The sequence below is a fragment of the Rattus norvegicus genome, chromosome 3, assembly GCF_036323735.1.
Source record: "Rattus norvegicus strain BN/NHsdMcwi chromosome 3, GRCr8, whole genome shotgun sequence".
Taxonomy (NCBI): domain Eukaryota; kingdom Metazoa; phylum Chordata; class Mammalia; order Rodentia; family Muridae; genus Rattus; species Rattus norvegicus.
In genome coordinates, this window is record NC_086021.1 from 59,414,151 (window position 1) to 59,432,513 (window position 18,363).

Here is an 18,363-nt window from a genome sequence, read left to right on the forward strand (position 1 = left end):
ACATTGATCCTGCAGTAATTGTCAGCAGTGTAGATACTGAACTCAGTAAGCACACATTTGAAAATGGCTAACCCACAGACCAACCCTTGGCAGAAGTTTATTTTTTAATTTCACACATTAAAGAACTATTAAGTAGCTTCAGACATTTATTTTCATTTTTCTAAACCCCTTTAGCCAATACTTATCCTCATTACGGTGACCACATTAATTTTTTTAAATTTTTTTTACAAAGGATCATAAATTTTTATGAGAAATGTGTATTTATATTTTAGAAGTGAATTATAATAAGTGGCATTAATGTTACCATTTCTACTACATTTCTATATCCAAGAACAAGACTTAGTTCTACACTAAACACTAGTGTTTCTTTTTTTAATTGAAAATGATTTTCAAATTATTTTTTAAAGTTATTCTTCTGTCATATATTACATGCTGACCCCAGTTTCCCCTATCTTCCCTCTTTCTCAAATCTAATCCTCCTCCATTTTCCTTCAGAAAAGAGAAGAACTCCTCAACATAGCATAAAAAGCTACAGTAATACTAGATACATATCCTCATATCAAAGCTGGATGAAGCAACTCAGAAAGAGGAAAAGGAGTCAGAAACAGCCCCCATTCCAACTGTTAGAGGAGTCTCACAAGAATGTCCAGCTGACAACCATAACATATGGAGTGGACAAGCATGCTCTGTGATTGCTGCTTTAATCTCTGCGAGGCTCCATGAACCCTGCTTAGTTGATTCTTTGGGCTGTGTTCTCCAGGTGGCTTTGATCTCTCAAGCTCCTACAATCCTTTCTGCACCTCTTTCTCAGGCATTTCCAAAGCTCCACCTGATGGTCCATTGTAGGTCTCTGTAATAGAGCCTCTCTGCTGATAACTGGGCTAGGCTCCTGCATATGAATGTAGCAATATATGAAAATAGATATTTTCCCATTCAATATGTTGTGATTATCTTTCCACTCCCTCTACTCCACCCAGTTTCTCCCCACTTTTCTCCTCTCCTGATTCACCCCCTTTTGGTATAACATTAGAAAACAAGCAGGAGGGTTGGGGATTTAGCTCAGTGGTAGAGTGCTTGCCTAGCAAGCGCAAGGCTCTGGGTTCGGTCCCCAGCTCCGAAAAAAAAAAAAAAGAAAAAAAAAAGAAAACAAGCAGGAGTCTTAGGGATAAAAATAAAATCTAATAAGATAAAAAAATTGGAATAAAAAAATCTGAAGAAAAAGAGCCCAAGAAAGGACACAAGAAACAGATATAGATGCAGAAATACTCATTTGCATATTCAGGAATTCCATATTAGTACAAAAATCAGAGGCAAAAATATATATGCAAAACCTATAAGGAGGAGGGAAAAAAGCCTTATCACAACATTATGAACAAAAAACTCTCTAAAGATGCCACTGAGTTCATTTTTTAGTCATCTACTTTTGGGCAAGCAGTCTACCATTAAGACTAGTTTGTTTCCCTAGATAAACTCCCTTAGAGAAAATGAATTTTTTCATTTGCAAGTAGTTGTCAGTAGGAAATAGCTTTTGGGTTAGGGATGAGGTATGGTATACTTTCAGCTCCAGAGCCATATCTGGTGCAAGATCCTGCAGGTCCTGTGTATGTTGCCTTGCTTCTTTGGTGTCTTCTAAGCTCTCTGGCTCAAACACTTTCTCCTTTCTTCTCTTCAGGGTTCTCTGAACCCAGAGGGGAGGTGTTTGTGGGAGATATTTAATATAGGGCTGTGTAATTTGGTGGCTCTCATATTCTGGCTATGCATATCTGAATTTGTTCCCATCTGCTGCAGGAAGAAGTTTCTCTGATGATGCTGAGCAAGGCATAGAAGTGTGAGTAGAACAGTGTTTCATCAGGAGTCATTGTATTTGTTACATTTTCCCCTAGAACAGTTGGATTTGGTTTTACTTTAGGCTCCTGGAGAAATATTGGCACCCAAGCAGAGGTTGAGTATGGGTTCCATCTCATGGCATGGGCTTTCACTTGAATCAGATATTTGTTGGTTGCTCCAAGGAGTTGGTACCACCATTGCACTGACATCCACTGCAGGCAGGACACCATTGTAGATAGAAGCATTGCTACTGGTGTTACATTTATATCATGCCGAGAACCTTCTGTTACTGAGAACACTTGAAAGTTGGGTGAGAGCTCTAGGTAGGTACCTGCTTAACTTCTTAGAGTTCATTGAGATGTGTTACCTTGCCAGCATGAGCTATTACCTGCTTTACTGATCTTGGTCATTCTGATTTGTGTATGAAGAAATCTCAAAGTAGTTTTGTTTGACATTTTCCTAAAAGTTAAGGACTTTGATCATTTAAGTGAGCCTCAGCCATTTGATTTTTTTTCTTTACAGAAATATCTGTATAAATCTGTACATTATCTTAAAAGTTGGGTCATTTGTTTTGTTGATACCTAGTCTGTTGTGCTTTTTATACACTTTGCACATTAATCCTCTGTCAGATGTGTATCAGGTAAGTCTGTCCCCTTCTGTAAACTGTCACTTTATCTGATTGATAGTGTCCTTTGCCTTGAGAAAGCTTTTCAGCTTTATGAGATCCCATTTATTAGTTGTTAATCTTGATGCCTGATCAACAGTGGTATATTCAGATTCTATTCCTATCCCAATGAGTTTAATGCTATTCCCAACTTACTCTTCTATCAGATCCAGTGGTCTTATGTTGAGGTATTTGACCCATTTGGAGTTGAGGTTGTGCAGGATGGTAAATATGGATGTATTGGGATTCTTCTACATACAGCCATTAAGTCTGACTACTACCATTTGTTGAAGATACTGTCTTGTTTTCCAGTATGGTTTTCTGGCTTCTTTATTAAATATCAGACCATTGGTGAGTGCATTTATGTTTGGATATTTAACTCTATTCCACTGATCAACCTGTCTGCTTTCTTGCCCATGCTGTACTGTTTGAGGAGTATAGCTCTGTAGTACAACCTGAGGTAAAGCAATATCTCCAGCAATTCTTTTATTATTGAAGAATTTTAAAAAACTCATTCTGAGTTTTTGTAATTTTTCCATATGAAGGTGAAAATTATCAAGAACCTTCAAGAATTCTGTTGCAATTTTGATGGGGATTGAATGGAATCTTCAGATTGCTTTGGTTGGATGGCCATTCTTACTATGTTAATCCTTACAATCCATGAGCCAGGGAGATCTTTCTATCTTCTTGTATCTTCTTTAATTTCTCTCTTTGGTGCTGTAAAGTTTTTATCAGACAAATATTTCACTTGGTTCATTCTCTAATGAGATATCCCAATATATTTTATATTATGTGAGACTATTTTGAAATGTTTTCCCTCTGAATTCTTTCTCAGTCTGTTTATTATTTGAATAGTAATGATGCTGATTTTTGTGAGTTAATATTTTTATCTAGCTACTTGATGAGCATCTGCTGTAAGAGTTTCCGTGTAGAGACTCAAAGAAGCCAAACAATGAGGAAGTCCCAGGGGAAGATGATTGAACCTTATTCAGAATGGTAACTAAAATAGATACTGGAGGTGAATGGAGGGAGAAAAGTGGGTGGGAAAAGGAATAGGGGGATCAGGTGCAGAGGTGAAAAAAGAACAGAAATTGAGTGCAGATAGGAGGGCATATCTAGGATTTTCCAGAGACCTGGCATGGCAGTGGGAGGAGGCCCCAGGGAGTCTATGGGGGTGGCTCTCCCTGAGACTCCAGCAGTAGGGAGTGTGGATCCTGAAGTGGCCACCTGCTGTAGTCAGGAAGGACTCCCATGGAGGGAGAAGGACACCGACATACCTATAAGGACTTCTACTCAAAAATTCTCCACTGTGCAGAGATAAGGATGAAACAGAGACAGAGGAATGGCCAATCAATGCCTGGCCCAATTTGAGACTTATCTTATGGCCAAGAACCAAGTCCTGACACCATTATTGATACTCTATTATGCTTGTAGACAGAGTCTAGTTTAAACATCCTCCAAGAGCTCTATACAGCAGCCGATGGAGACCGATGCAGAGACCCACAGCCAAACACTAGTCAGAGCTTGGGGAGTCTTGTGGAAGAGTTGGAGAGAGAATTGAGAGACTCGAGAGGCATCAGATGGAGCAAGACGACAAACTGAATCAACTAACCTGGGCTCTTAGGGGTTTCCAGAGACCAAATAAAGACCAGGCATGGGCTGGATATAGGGCTCATGCACATATGTACCAGAGGTACGGCTTGGTCTTCACGCAGGCTCCCAAACAACTGGGGCTCTCACTGAGTCTATTGCCTGTGGATTCCATTCCCCTAAATGAGCTGCCTTGTCTGGAATCAGTCAGTGAGGATGGACCTATTCCTACAGTAGTATCATGTCCCATGGTGGTGTGATAGCCAGGTGGAGCTTCCCCTCTCTCAGAGAAGAGGAAAGGGAATGGGAGAGGGGTTGGCTGAGGTGGGGAGTGAGAGTAGTGTGGTTGTGATTGGGATATAAAGTGAATCGTGTTTTTTGCATGTTAGTTGGCTTATCTGGTAGATTACATTAATTGATTTACTTATGTTGAACTATCTCTGCATCTGTGCAAAGAAGCTGAAATAACCATGATGGATAATCATTTTCAAATGTTCTTGGATTTGTTTGCATACATTTTACAGAGGACTTTTGCATCTGTGTCTATAAGGGGAATTTTTCTAACTTGTGAAATAATTTGAGGAATACTGATTGGCATTAAGTGTTCTTTGAATTTCTGCTAGAATTATTTGCTAAAATCATCTTGCCATGGGTCTTATTCTCTGTTAGGTGATTTTTTAATGTCAGCCATTATTTTACTATGGGTTATAGGTCTGTTAAATAGATTATATTGATAATGATTTAACTTTTGGTAGGTGGCACATATCCAGAAAATTATCTATTTCTTCTAGAAATTCCAGTTTGATGGAATTAAGGTATTTAAAAGATGTCCTTATAATTCTCTGGATTTCTTTGATATTTGGTGTTATGTCCCACTTTCAATTTCTAATTATCAATATGGATGTTCCCGCTATGCCTTTTAATTAAGTTGGATAAATGCTTGTTTGTCGATCTTTTATTTTTATTTGTATTATTTTTGTTTCTTTTTTTAAATTTCAGCTACAAGTTTGATTAGTTCTTTCTGCCTCCATCATTTGGACAGGCTTACTTCTTTTCATTCCTGATCTTTTAGGTGTGCTATTACATTACTAATAATTAATCTGACAAATTTTTTTATTCAGGATCTTGCCTGTTAGAACTGCTTTTGTTACACCCCAAATAGTTTGGGTGTGTTTTTCTGTACTGAATTATAATGATGTTTTAACTTTTTAAAATTTTTGTCTTGATCAGTTTTGTCATTCAGTAGTGAGTTGTGCAGTTTCCATGAGTTTGTAAACTCCTTTTTTCTTCTATTTTTGCTGATATACAAGCTTAATCTTTGGTGGTCAGATAGGATATTGGGTGTGATTTCAGTCTTCTTGATTCAGTTAAGACTTGTTTGTGTTCTAGTGTATGGTCAATTTTTTTTGAAAGTCCCATGGGGTGTTGAGAAGAAGATATATTCTTTTGTGTTTGGTAGAAACATTGTGCAAATATCTGTTAGGTCTATTTGGTTTATAATATCAGTTAGCTACAGTGTTTCTCTGTGTAGTTTTTGTCTACATGACCTTTTGTTGGTACAAGTATGTTAATAAAGCATCCAACCTATCAGTGTGTAAAGGTCAATATATGCTTTAAGTTTTAGTAGTGTTTTCTTTTATGAACTTGGGGTTTATTTCTTTGTTTTATAGATGTTAAACATTGCAATTTTCTTGGTAAGCTTTACTTTTATGAATACATAGTATCTTCCCCTTTCTCTTCTGATTAATTTTTATTTGAATTCTATTTTGTCAGACATTATAATGGTTACACATGCTTGGTTATTAAGTACATTTTCTTGGAATAGCTCTGTCCATGCTTTTATCCTATGATGGTGTCTGTGTTTGATATTGAGGTGTTTTTTGCATTCATTCTATTAGTCCATGTCATTTTTATTGGACAGTTGAGGTTTTTGATGCTTAGAATTATCAATGAGCCCCGTTTTTTGATTCTGGTTATTTGGTGTGTGTGTGTGTGTGTGTGTGTGTGTGTGTGTGTGTGTGTGTGTGTGTGTGCCTATGGTGTGCTATATGTGTGGTGTGCTATGTGTGCATTTGTGTGTTTGTGTGTGTGTGTGTTTGTGTGTATGTGTTGTGCTGTATGTGTGGTGTGCTATGTGTGTGTTTGTTTGTGTGTGTGTTTGTGTGACCTCTTTTGATTTTGTGATATGGAAATAATTATTCCCTGTGTTTTCTTGGGAGTGGAAAACCTCTTCATGTTGAAATTTTTTTGTTCTGCTTTTTTTTAAAGTTAGGCATTTATATAGATTTTACTTAAGTTTTATTTTATCACATAATGTCTTTTCTTCTAGATATTGTGATTAACAGTTTATCTGGGTTTATTAGTCTGAACTAACATCTTTGTTCCTTTAGATTTTGTATAAGATCTGCCCATCTTTTCTTAATTTTAGATTTACAATATATGTGTTATTCTAGTACAGTTGCCCTAACATGTTATTTGTTTTTCTCCTTTGTCGTTTTTAATATTCTTTGTTTGTTCTATACACATAGTGTTATGATATTTATGTGCCAAGAAGGACTCATTTTCTGACCTATTCTATTTGGTGTTCTATATGCTTTTTGTACCTTGATAGGCATCTTCTTGTTTAGGTTGCAAGAATTTTCTTCTACGACTCTGTTGAAAACATTTTCTATACCTTTGGCCTTCCCTCAGCTTTCTCTATTCTTATTATTCATAGATTTGGTCTTTTCACATTGTTACAGGTTTTTTTTTGGATTTTTTGTGAGTGGAGATTTATTTTTAAGATTTAATATCTTCTTGGACTAAAGTAGCCATTTTTTCCTACCTTAATTTCAGTGCCTGAGATTTTTTTTTTTCATTTCTTATATTCTGTTGGCCATCCTCATCTCTTAGGTTCTTCTTGAATACTAAACTTTTCATTCTAGATTTCCCCCAGTTTGGTTTTTCTTTACTGATTCTATTTCCACTTTTAGGTATTGAACTGTTTTATTCATTTTCTTATACTGTTTGTTTCTATCTTCATAGATTTGGTTTTGGTTTTTAAATCCTCAATGGTATCCTTTGTTCCTCTCCTCCAATTTTCCTCTGATGCTGGTGCTGCAGGCCAAGTCCCCATTGTGCAAGGAGCATGTGGTTCAGTCCGATTTGGAACTGGGCAGGTGGCTGCCTGAGGACAATCAACAACCAGCGCTTTATTGATTTAGTTAAATGATTTCCTGTTTAAGGACTGGTGTCATAAATGCTTTCTTTAGGTCCTTCTCTTATGCTTCTGCCATGATGCATTTCTCAGGGCCTATTGTAATAGTTTTGCTGTGCTCTTGTGGGGACATACCATCTGTATATTATATCTAGGTATCTGGGTTCAGGATGAACGTAAGCTAGGTGCTCATATTTTATTTTTGTCTTTTAGTGGAAGTTTTACTATTTGGTTTCTGTTACTTTTTCTTTTGTTCTTTCTTGCTTTTCTTTTCTTTTCTTTTTTCTTTCTTTTTTTTTTTCAGACTGTACTGACTGTGTGTTGCATGGTAGGGAATCCTTCTCTGATCCTGCCATATGTGGCCACTGGGAACACCAGATAGAATATGTTTCTATCTATAGAGAGCTGATAATTAGGAATGGGGATAAGTTAGAAGTGGCATGATGAGGTCTAGTGTAGGCTGAAAAGCATGGTATTCTAGCAGATTTGCTTAGTCTCATGAACATGGGGAAGTCTGCCACTTCTGGGGATGAGACTGAACAAGTGCATTTGGAAAAAAAAATGAACGAAAATAGTTTGCCTATCTGCTTTTCTCATTTATAAGCTATTCTGGTAGGTTGGCTGGAGGTTTCCCAGGGAATGACTGCTGGAGCAGGGGGCTGAAACAAAGGGATGAGTGGGCTGGAATTTGGAGAAAAAAATATCCATCATTCTCTGAAGATAGGGTAGTGAAAAGTAAGGAAAGCTATTAACAGGTGTTCTCCTACAGAGGTGTGGGTGAAAGTGGAGGACTAGTAGTGTGATGTCGAGATAGACTGCCTCTAGGAAGCTTCTCTTTTTCTCTGGACTGCTGCCTGTTGTGTTCCCAGGGAATGACTGCTATAAAGATATCGTAGGTGGTTGTGGGTGGAGGATGGAAGATAAGATCTGGTTGGTCTGTTGGTGATGGGGCAGATGTGAGGGGAGGGTGCAGCAGATGGTGTGCTATAGAGCTAGAGATGAGACTTTGAATTGTACGTGGAGGAAAGGAGTGAGAGGGTAAGATCTACATTTAGCCTACTGCTTCACTGGCCCCTGTGGCATGTGTGTTCCCAGGGAACGATCCTAGTACTCTGCAGAAAGCCATCAAATAGCTCACAGAGAATGCCCAAGGAGTTGAGCAGCAAAGTACGTACATGGAAGAATAATGTGAGACGACAGTGAAAAGTTGAATAAAAGTCAACTTGTGAAATATCATGCTGTTCACAGTGTAATTTCATCTCTTCAGTTCCATTTGAAGTACCAAGGAAAAACACCAAGGTATATTAGCAGTGGAGAAACAATGCAATAATAAATGATATTGATGTATTCATATTTTAAAATTATTATACGTATTATTTGGAAATAAATTCACAGTAACATAAAACAGCATGAAACCTAATGCAGTAGCTTTTGCTGCCGAGGTTGAACTTAGGAGAAGTAAATGTTGATCCATATTGACACAAATGATGGAAAATTTATCTTCTTAAAGGGTAAGTTGTTTCTTAGGTTACTTATCTTGTTCACTGCTATGGCAAATTTGACTAAAGTAAATTGTAAATTAATGGAGAAAAGGTTTGTTTTAGCTCATGGATTGAGAGTGTAGTTCGTACATACTTTTAGGAAGGAGTTAATATAAGATACAGGATGGGCCAACACTTGCAGAATTTGTGCACATTGCACAATACTGACCCAGTAGGGTAACACTGTTGTCATCCATCTTCATGTTTCTTTAAGGCCTTAATTGTAAGTACAAAAATGTAAAGAGTAATGATGGAAGTAGTACTTGCAGGTGTGTTAATATGCTTTTTGACTGCATGCTGTTTCAGACAAAGAGAGGAATAGACATAAATTAATTTCCCACAAACTGAAAAAGATACCTTCAGTTTGAGTAAGATGATGTTTACTTGCAGAGATTAAGAAAATGAATCAACCTATGGACACACACACACATACACACACGTGTGTGTGTGTATGTGTGTGTGTGTGTAAAAATAATTCTGAGTACAAATCTTGCATAAATAATAAGTCACTCTTTGTACACATACTACATATGAATATATATACATATATACATATATACACACATATATACATGTATATACACATTTATACATGCATATAATATATATATCACTATATATGTATATATACACACATGTATACACATATACACACATATATATTCATATATACATACATATAGTATAGAGAGGGGGGAAGAAAGAGTGAGTGTACAAAGAGCAGCTATATTATTCACACTGGATTTGTATTTAGAAGTATGCTTTACACTTAAATATATGGATTGTCCACGTTCAAAATCACAAATTTTGGAAGTGGCGACATTGCTGTCAGTAAAGTGCTTGTATTGCAAGCATGAACACTAAAGGTTCCCAGCATCAACACAAAAAGCAACAAATGGTGGCTCTTGCCTGCCCTCCTAATCCTGGGAAGAAAGAAACAGTAGGATCCCTGGAATTTGCTACCCACTCACCTTGCTAGATCAGTGAGCTCCAGAGTCATTGAAAGACCCCATCAAGAAATAGGTGTAGAGTAATGGATGAAGACATCCCGAATATTGAGTTTTAATCTGCACATAGATACACACATATACACACATGCACTCCCATGTGTGCCACCCACACACCACACACATAATAGTAAGATATATTAAATCAGTGTAGTGTAAGGGAGAGTTCTAATAAATAAATGAGAATCGAAAAATGAATTTTCACTTCCTTAAAAAGGAACCTTTAACATACATTGCAGAACTGAAAATGAGCCGGTGGAGAATGAGGAGCGTCAGCGAACATTATTACAAGTGAGAAATGATTGTCTGAACAGGTGATTAAAACGTGCTGGGTTTCTAGGATGACATTTGTTACATATCACGAGCACGATCATAGGACCTGAGCAAGCATTAAAGGCAGTGATAAAATCAAGGCTCGGTGAAGCATCTAATAGGTCCTGTCCGAGGCATGCAGCAGACGGAGCATAACTATTTTTTTTCTGCAGCTTCAAATGGCGGCAAACCAATATGTTAGGAAATTGTTGTGCAAATAGTGATAACTATTGTTTCAACATTTGATGAGCAGATTGGAACGCAAAGTTGGCTATTAGCCTAAAGTTTAAGTACTCCGCAGGAAAACAACTGAAGCAAGCAAATTGACTTTCATTTGGGATGGGTGCCCAGTGTTCTGAATAAACTTGCTTGTGGTAACTTCCGAATCCCTGGGCCATATGTTCCTCCTGACCTTTGGTAAATAGAGCAAAGAGACACAGGACATCTCGAAACAAAAACCACCCTCAGGTTTTACTCAGCAAAACCTCTAAAATCTTCTAAAACCTGTTCAACTAGAACAAATCAAACAAACTTTCTTAGAAACTGAAGCAATACTGGGCACTAACAGAATATTGTTGTAAATATTATGCAGAGCACCCTAATAACCCATGACTGTTCAGGGAATAAAGGTAGAAAGCATGAAGAATCTGATTTTACCTGAGGACTGAGCCTGAATAGGCAGAGAAAGGGAGTAGGAACTGCTTTATTCAGATTCATGAGGACCTAGGATACTACACTGGAGAATGTAAGAGTAATTTACAGCTAACAAAGAAAAATAACACAACTGTTCAGAAGTCCATATTAAGGAAGCTCATATGGGGGAAATGTATAAAGAACATTTGTTTTTCCCTCATGGTTTGCACATTGTTCCTTAAATGAATAAATTATCATTAGACCACTGTTACACTACTTCACTCTTAGGCTAAATCACCAAACTGGTGTTATTATTACAGATTTCAGGCTTATATGTTAATGATTAGAAGATATACCTAACCTCCCAATGGTGGCATGTTTCTTTATTATGAACTATATATGCTTAGAGTAGACCTGACAATTTCCTACCACAGAGTGAATTAGCAGCTGAGTAAAGGAAAGAGTACAATAAGAACAAAACTATCAACATCTAATGGTGTTTATTAATAGAGAACAATGTACTAGTATTCTACTAATTTCACATCGAAAACAGCTCCCAAGTTCGTATATTTGTAGTCATAAATTAGTGATCGCTCAGCCCTTATTACAAAACCTTCTGCAGTAGATGGAAGTTTATATAGAGACCAACAATCAGCCTAAGTGCTAGGGGTAAGAGAATAAGACATCATCTTAGAAAGAACTAGTTTCTCCAAATAGCAGGAGCTCTCACATGAGTATTTCTCTTGTAAGTTCACATTCTCATAATTTTGGGGAGTTTATCTCTAAGTGAGACAACTGTATCACTCACACACACACACACACACACACACACACACACAGAGAGAGAGAGAGAGAGAGAGAGAGAGAGAGAGAGAGAGAGAGAGAGAGAGAGAGAGACAAAGAGACACATACACTCACTCAGCCATCATGGTTCAGAGACAATCATGGTTGAGTGGAAAGCTTGTAAGAGTCAGAGGGAGTGCATGCCTATAGTGAAGCATATTTGCAAGATCTGACAGTACAGTTGTATGAATAAACTTACAAAGACTAATACTGCATGCATAAGGCTTGTACAAGATCAGATCAACCAAAATCCCAGGATGGATGATGGCTACAGGGAGAGCAAGACTTTATTGTTTGTTTGTTTTTTTTTTTATTCAGAAAAAGCTTAGAAGCTGCCCATTCTCCAGTAGATTGTTCCACACCATGCAAATGTGGAGAATGCAATGAACTGAAACATAGTATATGCATATATGAATAGCAAATGAAATATTTAATTAAAAGGGGAGAATCATGGAACTGGCTTTGTCCATGTCTGAGTGTATCATTTTGAAACTTTGAAGCTTATTAAGTACTCCAGCATTAAGAAGGACAGACTTGTATTTAATGACTCAGAAAGAAAGAAACGGTGTGCTCTCTACGTTTGTTAGAAATTATGGGAGTGTGAAATTACACAGGGCATACTTATATGAGAGCTGCTGTTATTTGGAGAAACTAATGCTTTTTAATATAATATCTGATTAATTTGTTTTGACCATCTTTACATACATATGCTGTACTACTAATTTGTAAATATTAAATGTGTAGTCACAGCATTTCCTACCATGTTTATGTACAATTTGACCAGCATGTCATAAAAGTACTAGAAATGAGACAGTGATAGCAGCCTTACCTTGGAGCATCTTCTATACATGTAAACAGTTGTGTGCTGAGATAATATACTTGTTCATTTTACTAATCTCTACGGGAACGCTCAGTTACAAGCTGTCCATTTCTTGTGTCAGAACATGCTTACTCCCATACACAGAGCATTTTCAGATTTGCCTGAGTCATGGGAATGTGTCTCAACCTAAAATGCAATTGGAGCAGATAATTAGCGAAACAGCTGTTTTCACATATTGACTGGGATGTTCGTGAGGATAAAGTCAAGTTCAAGCTGAGCACTGCAACCACTGATTATACCACTTGCTCTAAGCTTCTAGATTTCTTCCCTGTTGGCTGGCTTGTGGGTCTACCTCCATCTCACGGACCTCTCTATTAAATTTTCAACAAAACAAAATGCATTTTGGTGTGTTGTCATTGGCATGAATAAACAATTACAGCAGCTAAGAAATATTTCTTTATTTTAACCAAAGCTATTAGAAAAAGCTGGTGGGATCTGAATCTAGCCTCATTTTGCTTATTGGAGAATTAGCTCTTTTCCTCAAGACCACAGACATAAACTAATGCTCGTGAGGGTTGTTTTGCTCCTATCCCGTCTCTTTAATACTCTCGTTTCCTTCCATTGTTAAAACATTAAAGCCTTTCAAAATGTCTACTTGATTACAAAACATATAGTGAAGTCTGACAGGATATAGTCTGCACAAGCATTGATTTGATTAGCAAAGGGTAATGTAAGCCTTTGTGGGAAGTAATATTAAGAAACCTAGAGTTGATATATGATTCTAATATACTTTATATTCCTACCAAACCTATAAAGCACAGAATAATTTTGTAGCTAATTCTGACATCAAAGGTTATAACTACTGAGTTGGTGAAGTTACAAAACCAAAGAGATACTACATTTATCTACTATGTACATTCTATAAAACACAATTATTTCATTCTACAGAGCTGTACGTTATAGAGTAGCAAAATAATATTGAGTGTATGGGCTGATCATTCTGTTGGTGCTAGAGAAAGTAAAATGGTGTATCCCAAATTATACTGCAATAATATGATTATATTCTGCTGGTGTATTTAATGATAAACATGGCAGGATGCAAAATTTTACTTTCTAAATATATGTAATCGCCTTATATAGGGATGATCATATTTAATTACTTGGAATTAAATAAATATGGCTTAGCATTCGCATTTTCTAAAACCATTCCTTTCCTTCTGGGACTATAGAGTTCTTTAATCCAAGAAAGTTAAATACAAGAAATTTAGAGGGATAATCTTGCATACATCTATAGGAGATAAAAAAGACCATGGATTTTATATTACTTCTATACTTTCACATTATTTGCATATAAATTCATTTATGATCTTTTTTAAATTTGAGAAATTGGCTTATATATGTATACAGCTATTTTGAAGTTTTTTTTTTTTTTACATTTTAAAGGTTTTTTGGCAACTTGATTAAAATGTGGATGTCCAAATTTGTTTTCATTGCATAGTTTAAAATGTAAAACAGCTCATTTTAATTATAATGTATTTTATCATTTTATTTTTACTAATCTAGTCTCAGTGCTGGGACATACATACAAATGAACACTATTGCATATTTATTTGGAACCAAAGAAATAAGACTAATATGAATAAGATGTTATTCTTTCACAAGCATGAAAGTATTTTCAGTTATTTTGTAGCCAACCTTTTAGCTTTCTTTTTCTTTCTTTCTTTCTTTCTTTTTTTTTTTTTTTGGTTGTTGAATATAAAGTCTTTTGTCTACCTCTGATTGCTTTGTTCTTGATAGAATTCATTCATGTCTTAGTATTTTTCTTTATACCTTTTGGTGCAGTTGTATTGTAAAACAATATTTACCTCTAATGGAATCACTATCAGAAAAAGGGATAGATATTTGACTTTTTCAATTCTACACATTGTTTCTCTACTTTCCCTGCTACCCACTCTTTCAACCTCCCCCACAGCAAAGGAAAAAAATCTTGTGGTAGCTGTGGTGTATTAAATTGTGTTCCACATTATATCCTTTTGTCTAAACTTCTTTCCTTGCAAACTCTCATTGCAATAACTGGTTGATCTGGTATGAAACCTCTAGCTTCTACTACTCTATCAATATTTGAACATCACTGGGACTCCTCTCAGATATACTGTTGTTGCTGTGTGTCATGGAGATCCTGTAGTCTTAAATCTGTATGACTGGCCCCTTCATGGACTCTAACAGTTCACCCATAGGGTAGATGTTGGGGTAGGACAACTTAAAGCCCTGAATCTGAGCTGGTCAGACCACTGGCTCTTCTGCTCTACTGCTCTGGGTGCTGGCTCAACTCCACCCCCCCCGCCAACCACAACAACCAGGTTGAGGTCAGCCCTGCTGCCTATGCAAGGTACACAGCTTGTTCTCCCTAATGTTGCATGCCTGTGAGTCCCAGACATGCCTACTTCTCTCACCATAGGTGTCAATGGACAAGGGATTGGCAAGGGGGTGGTGGAGGGTATATCTCCCTCATCCATGCCACTGACAGGCTTTTCCGTGTTCAAACTCTTGGGGCCTGTTTACCTGCAACCCTCTTGGCCAGCACCAGCTCTACTGTGCTACCCACTCAACAAAGTACTGTAGCTTATGAAAGAAAAGGCCAACTGTATAGGTGGTAATGTGAGTGTGTGAGTGTGTGTGTGTGTGTGTGTGTGTGTGTGTGTGTGTGTGTAGGAGGTTGTGGAATCTTTCCCTGGCCCATGTCACCACCCAGCAAACAAGGGGCAGGTTTAGTTTTCTCACACATCCAACCTCAGGCTGGCTAACCTCTTCTGTCACCAGGTCAGCTCCACTGTGATGTCCAGGTGAGGTGCAGGGCCTGCTCTCACGAATAAAGCTGGTGAGTGCAGAGCCAGTTCTTCTACTCTCATGCCCGAGGGCCAGCTTCCAGGATGCACAGGTGAGGTGTGGAACTAGTTCTGCACACTCCTCAGGCATTAACATCTCCCCAAGAAGCAGGCCAGACCCATCTGATTTTTGTTGGTGTCAGCCCCTCTGCTGCTACAGGGCTCACCTGTGAACTCTGGTGGCAGCCGAGGCCAGAACTGCCCTGTTGTCTCTGGTGGCATCTCTGGCTACTCACATCTTGCTGTTCCTCACTACGATTGAGTCTCTAGTTCTCTCTCCACTATGCCTACATCCTTCTGTTTCTCTTTCTCTTCTATTTCTCCACCACTTACTTGCTCATCTTAGTGGTGCCCAGGGTCGTTGAGTGTCTGAGGTCATCTCAAAAGTGGTTTCAAATGTACAATGTGCTGCTTAAGTACATTGGAAGGAGTCATCTTGGAGATGGTCTCTCCCCCTAGGACTGCACTGTCTGACTGGTAGTCATCTTAGACTAGCACCCTGCACTCCCAGCACCGTAGCATTTGTCAGGTGGTCATCTCAGGTTCACTCCTTGCTTGGGTCCACCCAAGTGTAAGTGTCCCCTCTTAGACTCACTCCTGTCTAGTGCCTGCATTCCAAAGGTGAAAAGCGGGGAGGGTGTTGACTTCTAGTCTCTGGCTTGTTCCATGCCCTGGGAACCTTTCGGTGCCTGCTCAGTGCTATGCTGGTTGTCATCTCAGACTCCCTTTTTTCAGGGAATGTTAAGCTACTATTCATTCAGATATTCACAGGTCAGAACAGGGAGGTCAGGCATAGCCTTTCCTCTCTGCACATGACACACAGCCACATCTGCAGCACCTGCCCTAGAGGCAGGGTAAAGAATATTTTCATATGCATCTCTTTCCAAAATGTGTCCATTGTTGAAGAGAGTGAATCTCTACACAGTGATAAGGGGAAAACACTATTATCTGGGCAATAGCTTTGTGATAACCAGCATTTTATGTAGTACTTATGGCTCAAACTCTTAAAGTCCCAAATCACTGAAAGGTTGTATTCACTTGTTGGTTTATTATTTATTTTTGCGATGCTATAGGGTGAATTAGGACCCCATAAACAAGGAATACTCTACCTCCAAGCTCTATCTGCAGACAAAATTGAATTTATTTTTTATTAAAATATTACTTATTATCTATATTTATATTTTTGTTATAGATATGTTTTACTTTTGTGACTATGCTAAAGTAACATCATTTTTACCTATTTTTAACCGTTTCAGTATACTGGTAACGTTAACATAGTTTTAATGATATGAATTTTATATTAACCAGGCTAAACATCACTTTTTGTTATGTAAAATTTTACATTTAAATAAGTGTATGAATTTCTTTGTGATCAAAGCTTATTAGTCCAATATATATCCTTAAAAGGAGCTGCTTCTGCTAAAATAAAATGACAGAAATTAGAAGTTTAGGTATATCTGACAGATAAGAAAATATGGTTAATATCCTTGGTGTTGTGTGGTATTATCAAAGTTATATCTACTTATTAATAAATGGTCATTTTAAAAGACTGAACCCCCAGTGAACATGATTGTTTTGGGGGAGGGTGGTAATGGGGGGAGGATGGGGAGGGGAACATACATACAAAAGGGGAGGGGAAGGGGTGAAGGGGGTGTTGGCCGTGAAACTGGGAAGGAGAATAACAATTTGTAAATAAGAAATACTCAAGTTAATAAAGATGGAAAAAAATAAAAATTAAAAAAATAAGAAACACTCAAGTTAATAAAGATAAAATATCTAACTTCTATGTTATTCACAGATTTTACTCATTAAAATCAAATAACTTTCTTATGTATTTTATCATTAGCTACATTATCAATGGTGTTCTAGATTTTTTGAATTGGTAGTAACCATTTTCAAATGAGTGTTTCTATGTTAGTGGCTCACATTGTTGTAGAAAGCTATATGACATTTAAAACAATATTAAAGTGTTAAAATTAAAAACAAAGTATTTGTAAACACCTCTATGTTTGTAGATCACAGAGTTATTAGTGTAAGAAGCACGTAAGACCTGGCTGGAAGGGAAATGCAGGAGGGAAGCCTGGCGTTCAATGAAAATGTTCTTTCTCTGCAATTACCAATTTGCTAGTGACAGTTACAAGTTTGAAAACCAGGCAGGACCTCATGTTCTCCTGTTCTTTAGAGCTCACTCAGCCTGCACAACCCTGCTACTGTAATAAAGATCTGAGCCTTCAGTTTATTTTACTGAAGGGCAACACCTTTTTATGCAAGTGATGAGTACAGATCAAAGCTAGTCCCAAATGTCCCATGCCCTAAATTATCCACTATGTGAGCAGACTTTGGATTATGATAATATCCTATGATTGTTACTTGTGATTAGGTTGGAGTATGTTGCTGAAAGCAAAAGGTATTGCTTTGGGATTAGTTCCTTGGAGGAGTAGATTTCAAAACCTACCTTATTTAAGGTTCTGAGATGCTTTAACCTCTCCTCTAGCCCACTATCAGATGTAGGAGAGAAAGAAGGTTAATAGGGAAAGAGGTTTGTAGACCTGTTTGGAAAGTTTGGATAGTTCCTTGGGGTGATTTCATTCTTTTCAGGACACTAATAGTCCATTTTAATAGCAAATTCCAAACATGAATCAGTAATGGTGGTGCAATCCAGCAGAAACAGCAAAGCTCCACTAATCAGATGGAGCTAGAATTAACTGGAATACCTCGAGTTTTTGTTTTTGGTTTTTTTTTTTTGAAATATTTCTGTCTATGAAGGGAAGACACCTGAAGACTAGTGAAGACCAGTGAAGAAGTGAGTACAGTAAAGACCAGAAAAGATCAACAAAGAAGCAAACATTGCATGGAGTACCAGTGCAAGAGCCTCCTATTTCTGTTTGCAGAGTTCCATGTATATTATTTCTAACCATCATGTGCCCTGTCAAGTGTCTGTTTTCAGAAGAACCTCAGATGTCTTCTCAAAAGAAAGATTCCAGAAAAAACATCCCCACTTCAGTTCCCAAATATTTTTTTTCTCTTGTTGAGATAGGATATCAT

At 37.5% G+C, this 18,363-nt stretch overlaps 1 protein-coding gene and 1 pseudogene across 11 annotated transcripts in view; one reads left to right on the plus strand and one right to left on the minus strand.

Annotated features, from left to right (window-relative positions):
• Galnt13 (polypeptide N-acetylgalactosaminyltransferase 13) overlaps window positions 1-18,363 on the plus strand; it is a 657,006-nt gene that overhangs the window by 101,523 nt on the left and 537,120 nt on the right. The gene's annotated exons all lie outside the window — the stretch shown is intronic.
• On the minus strand, window positions 16,056-16,163 carry LOC120102077 (small nucleolar RNA SNORA17; annotated as a pseudogene).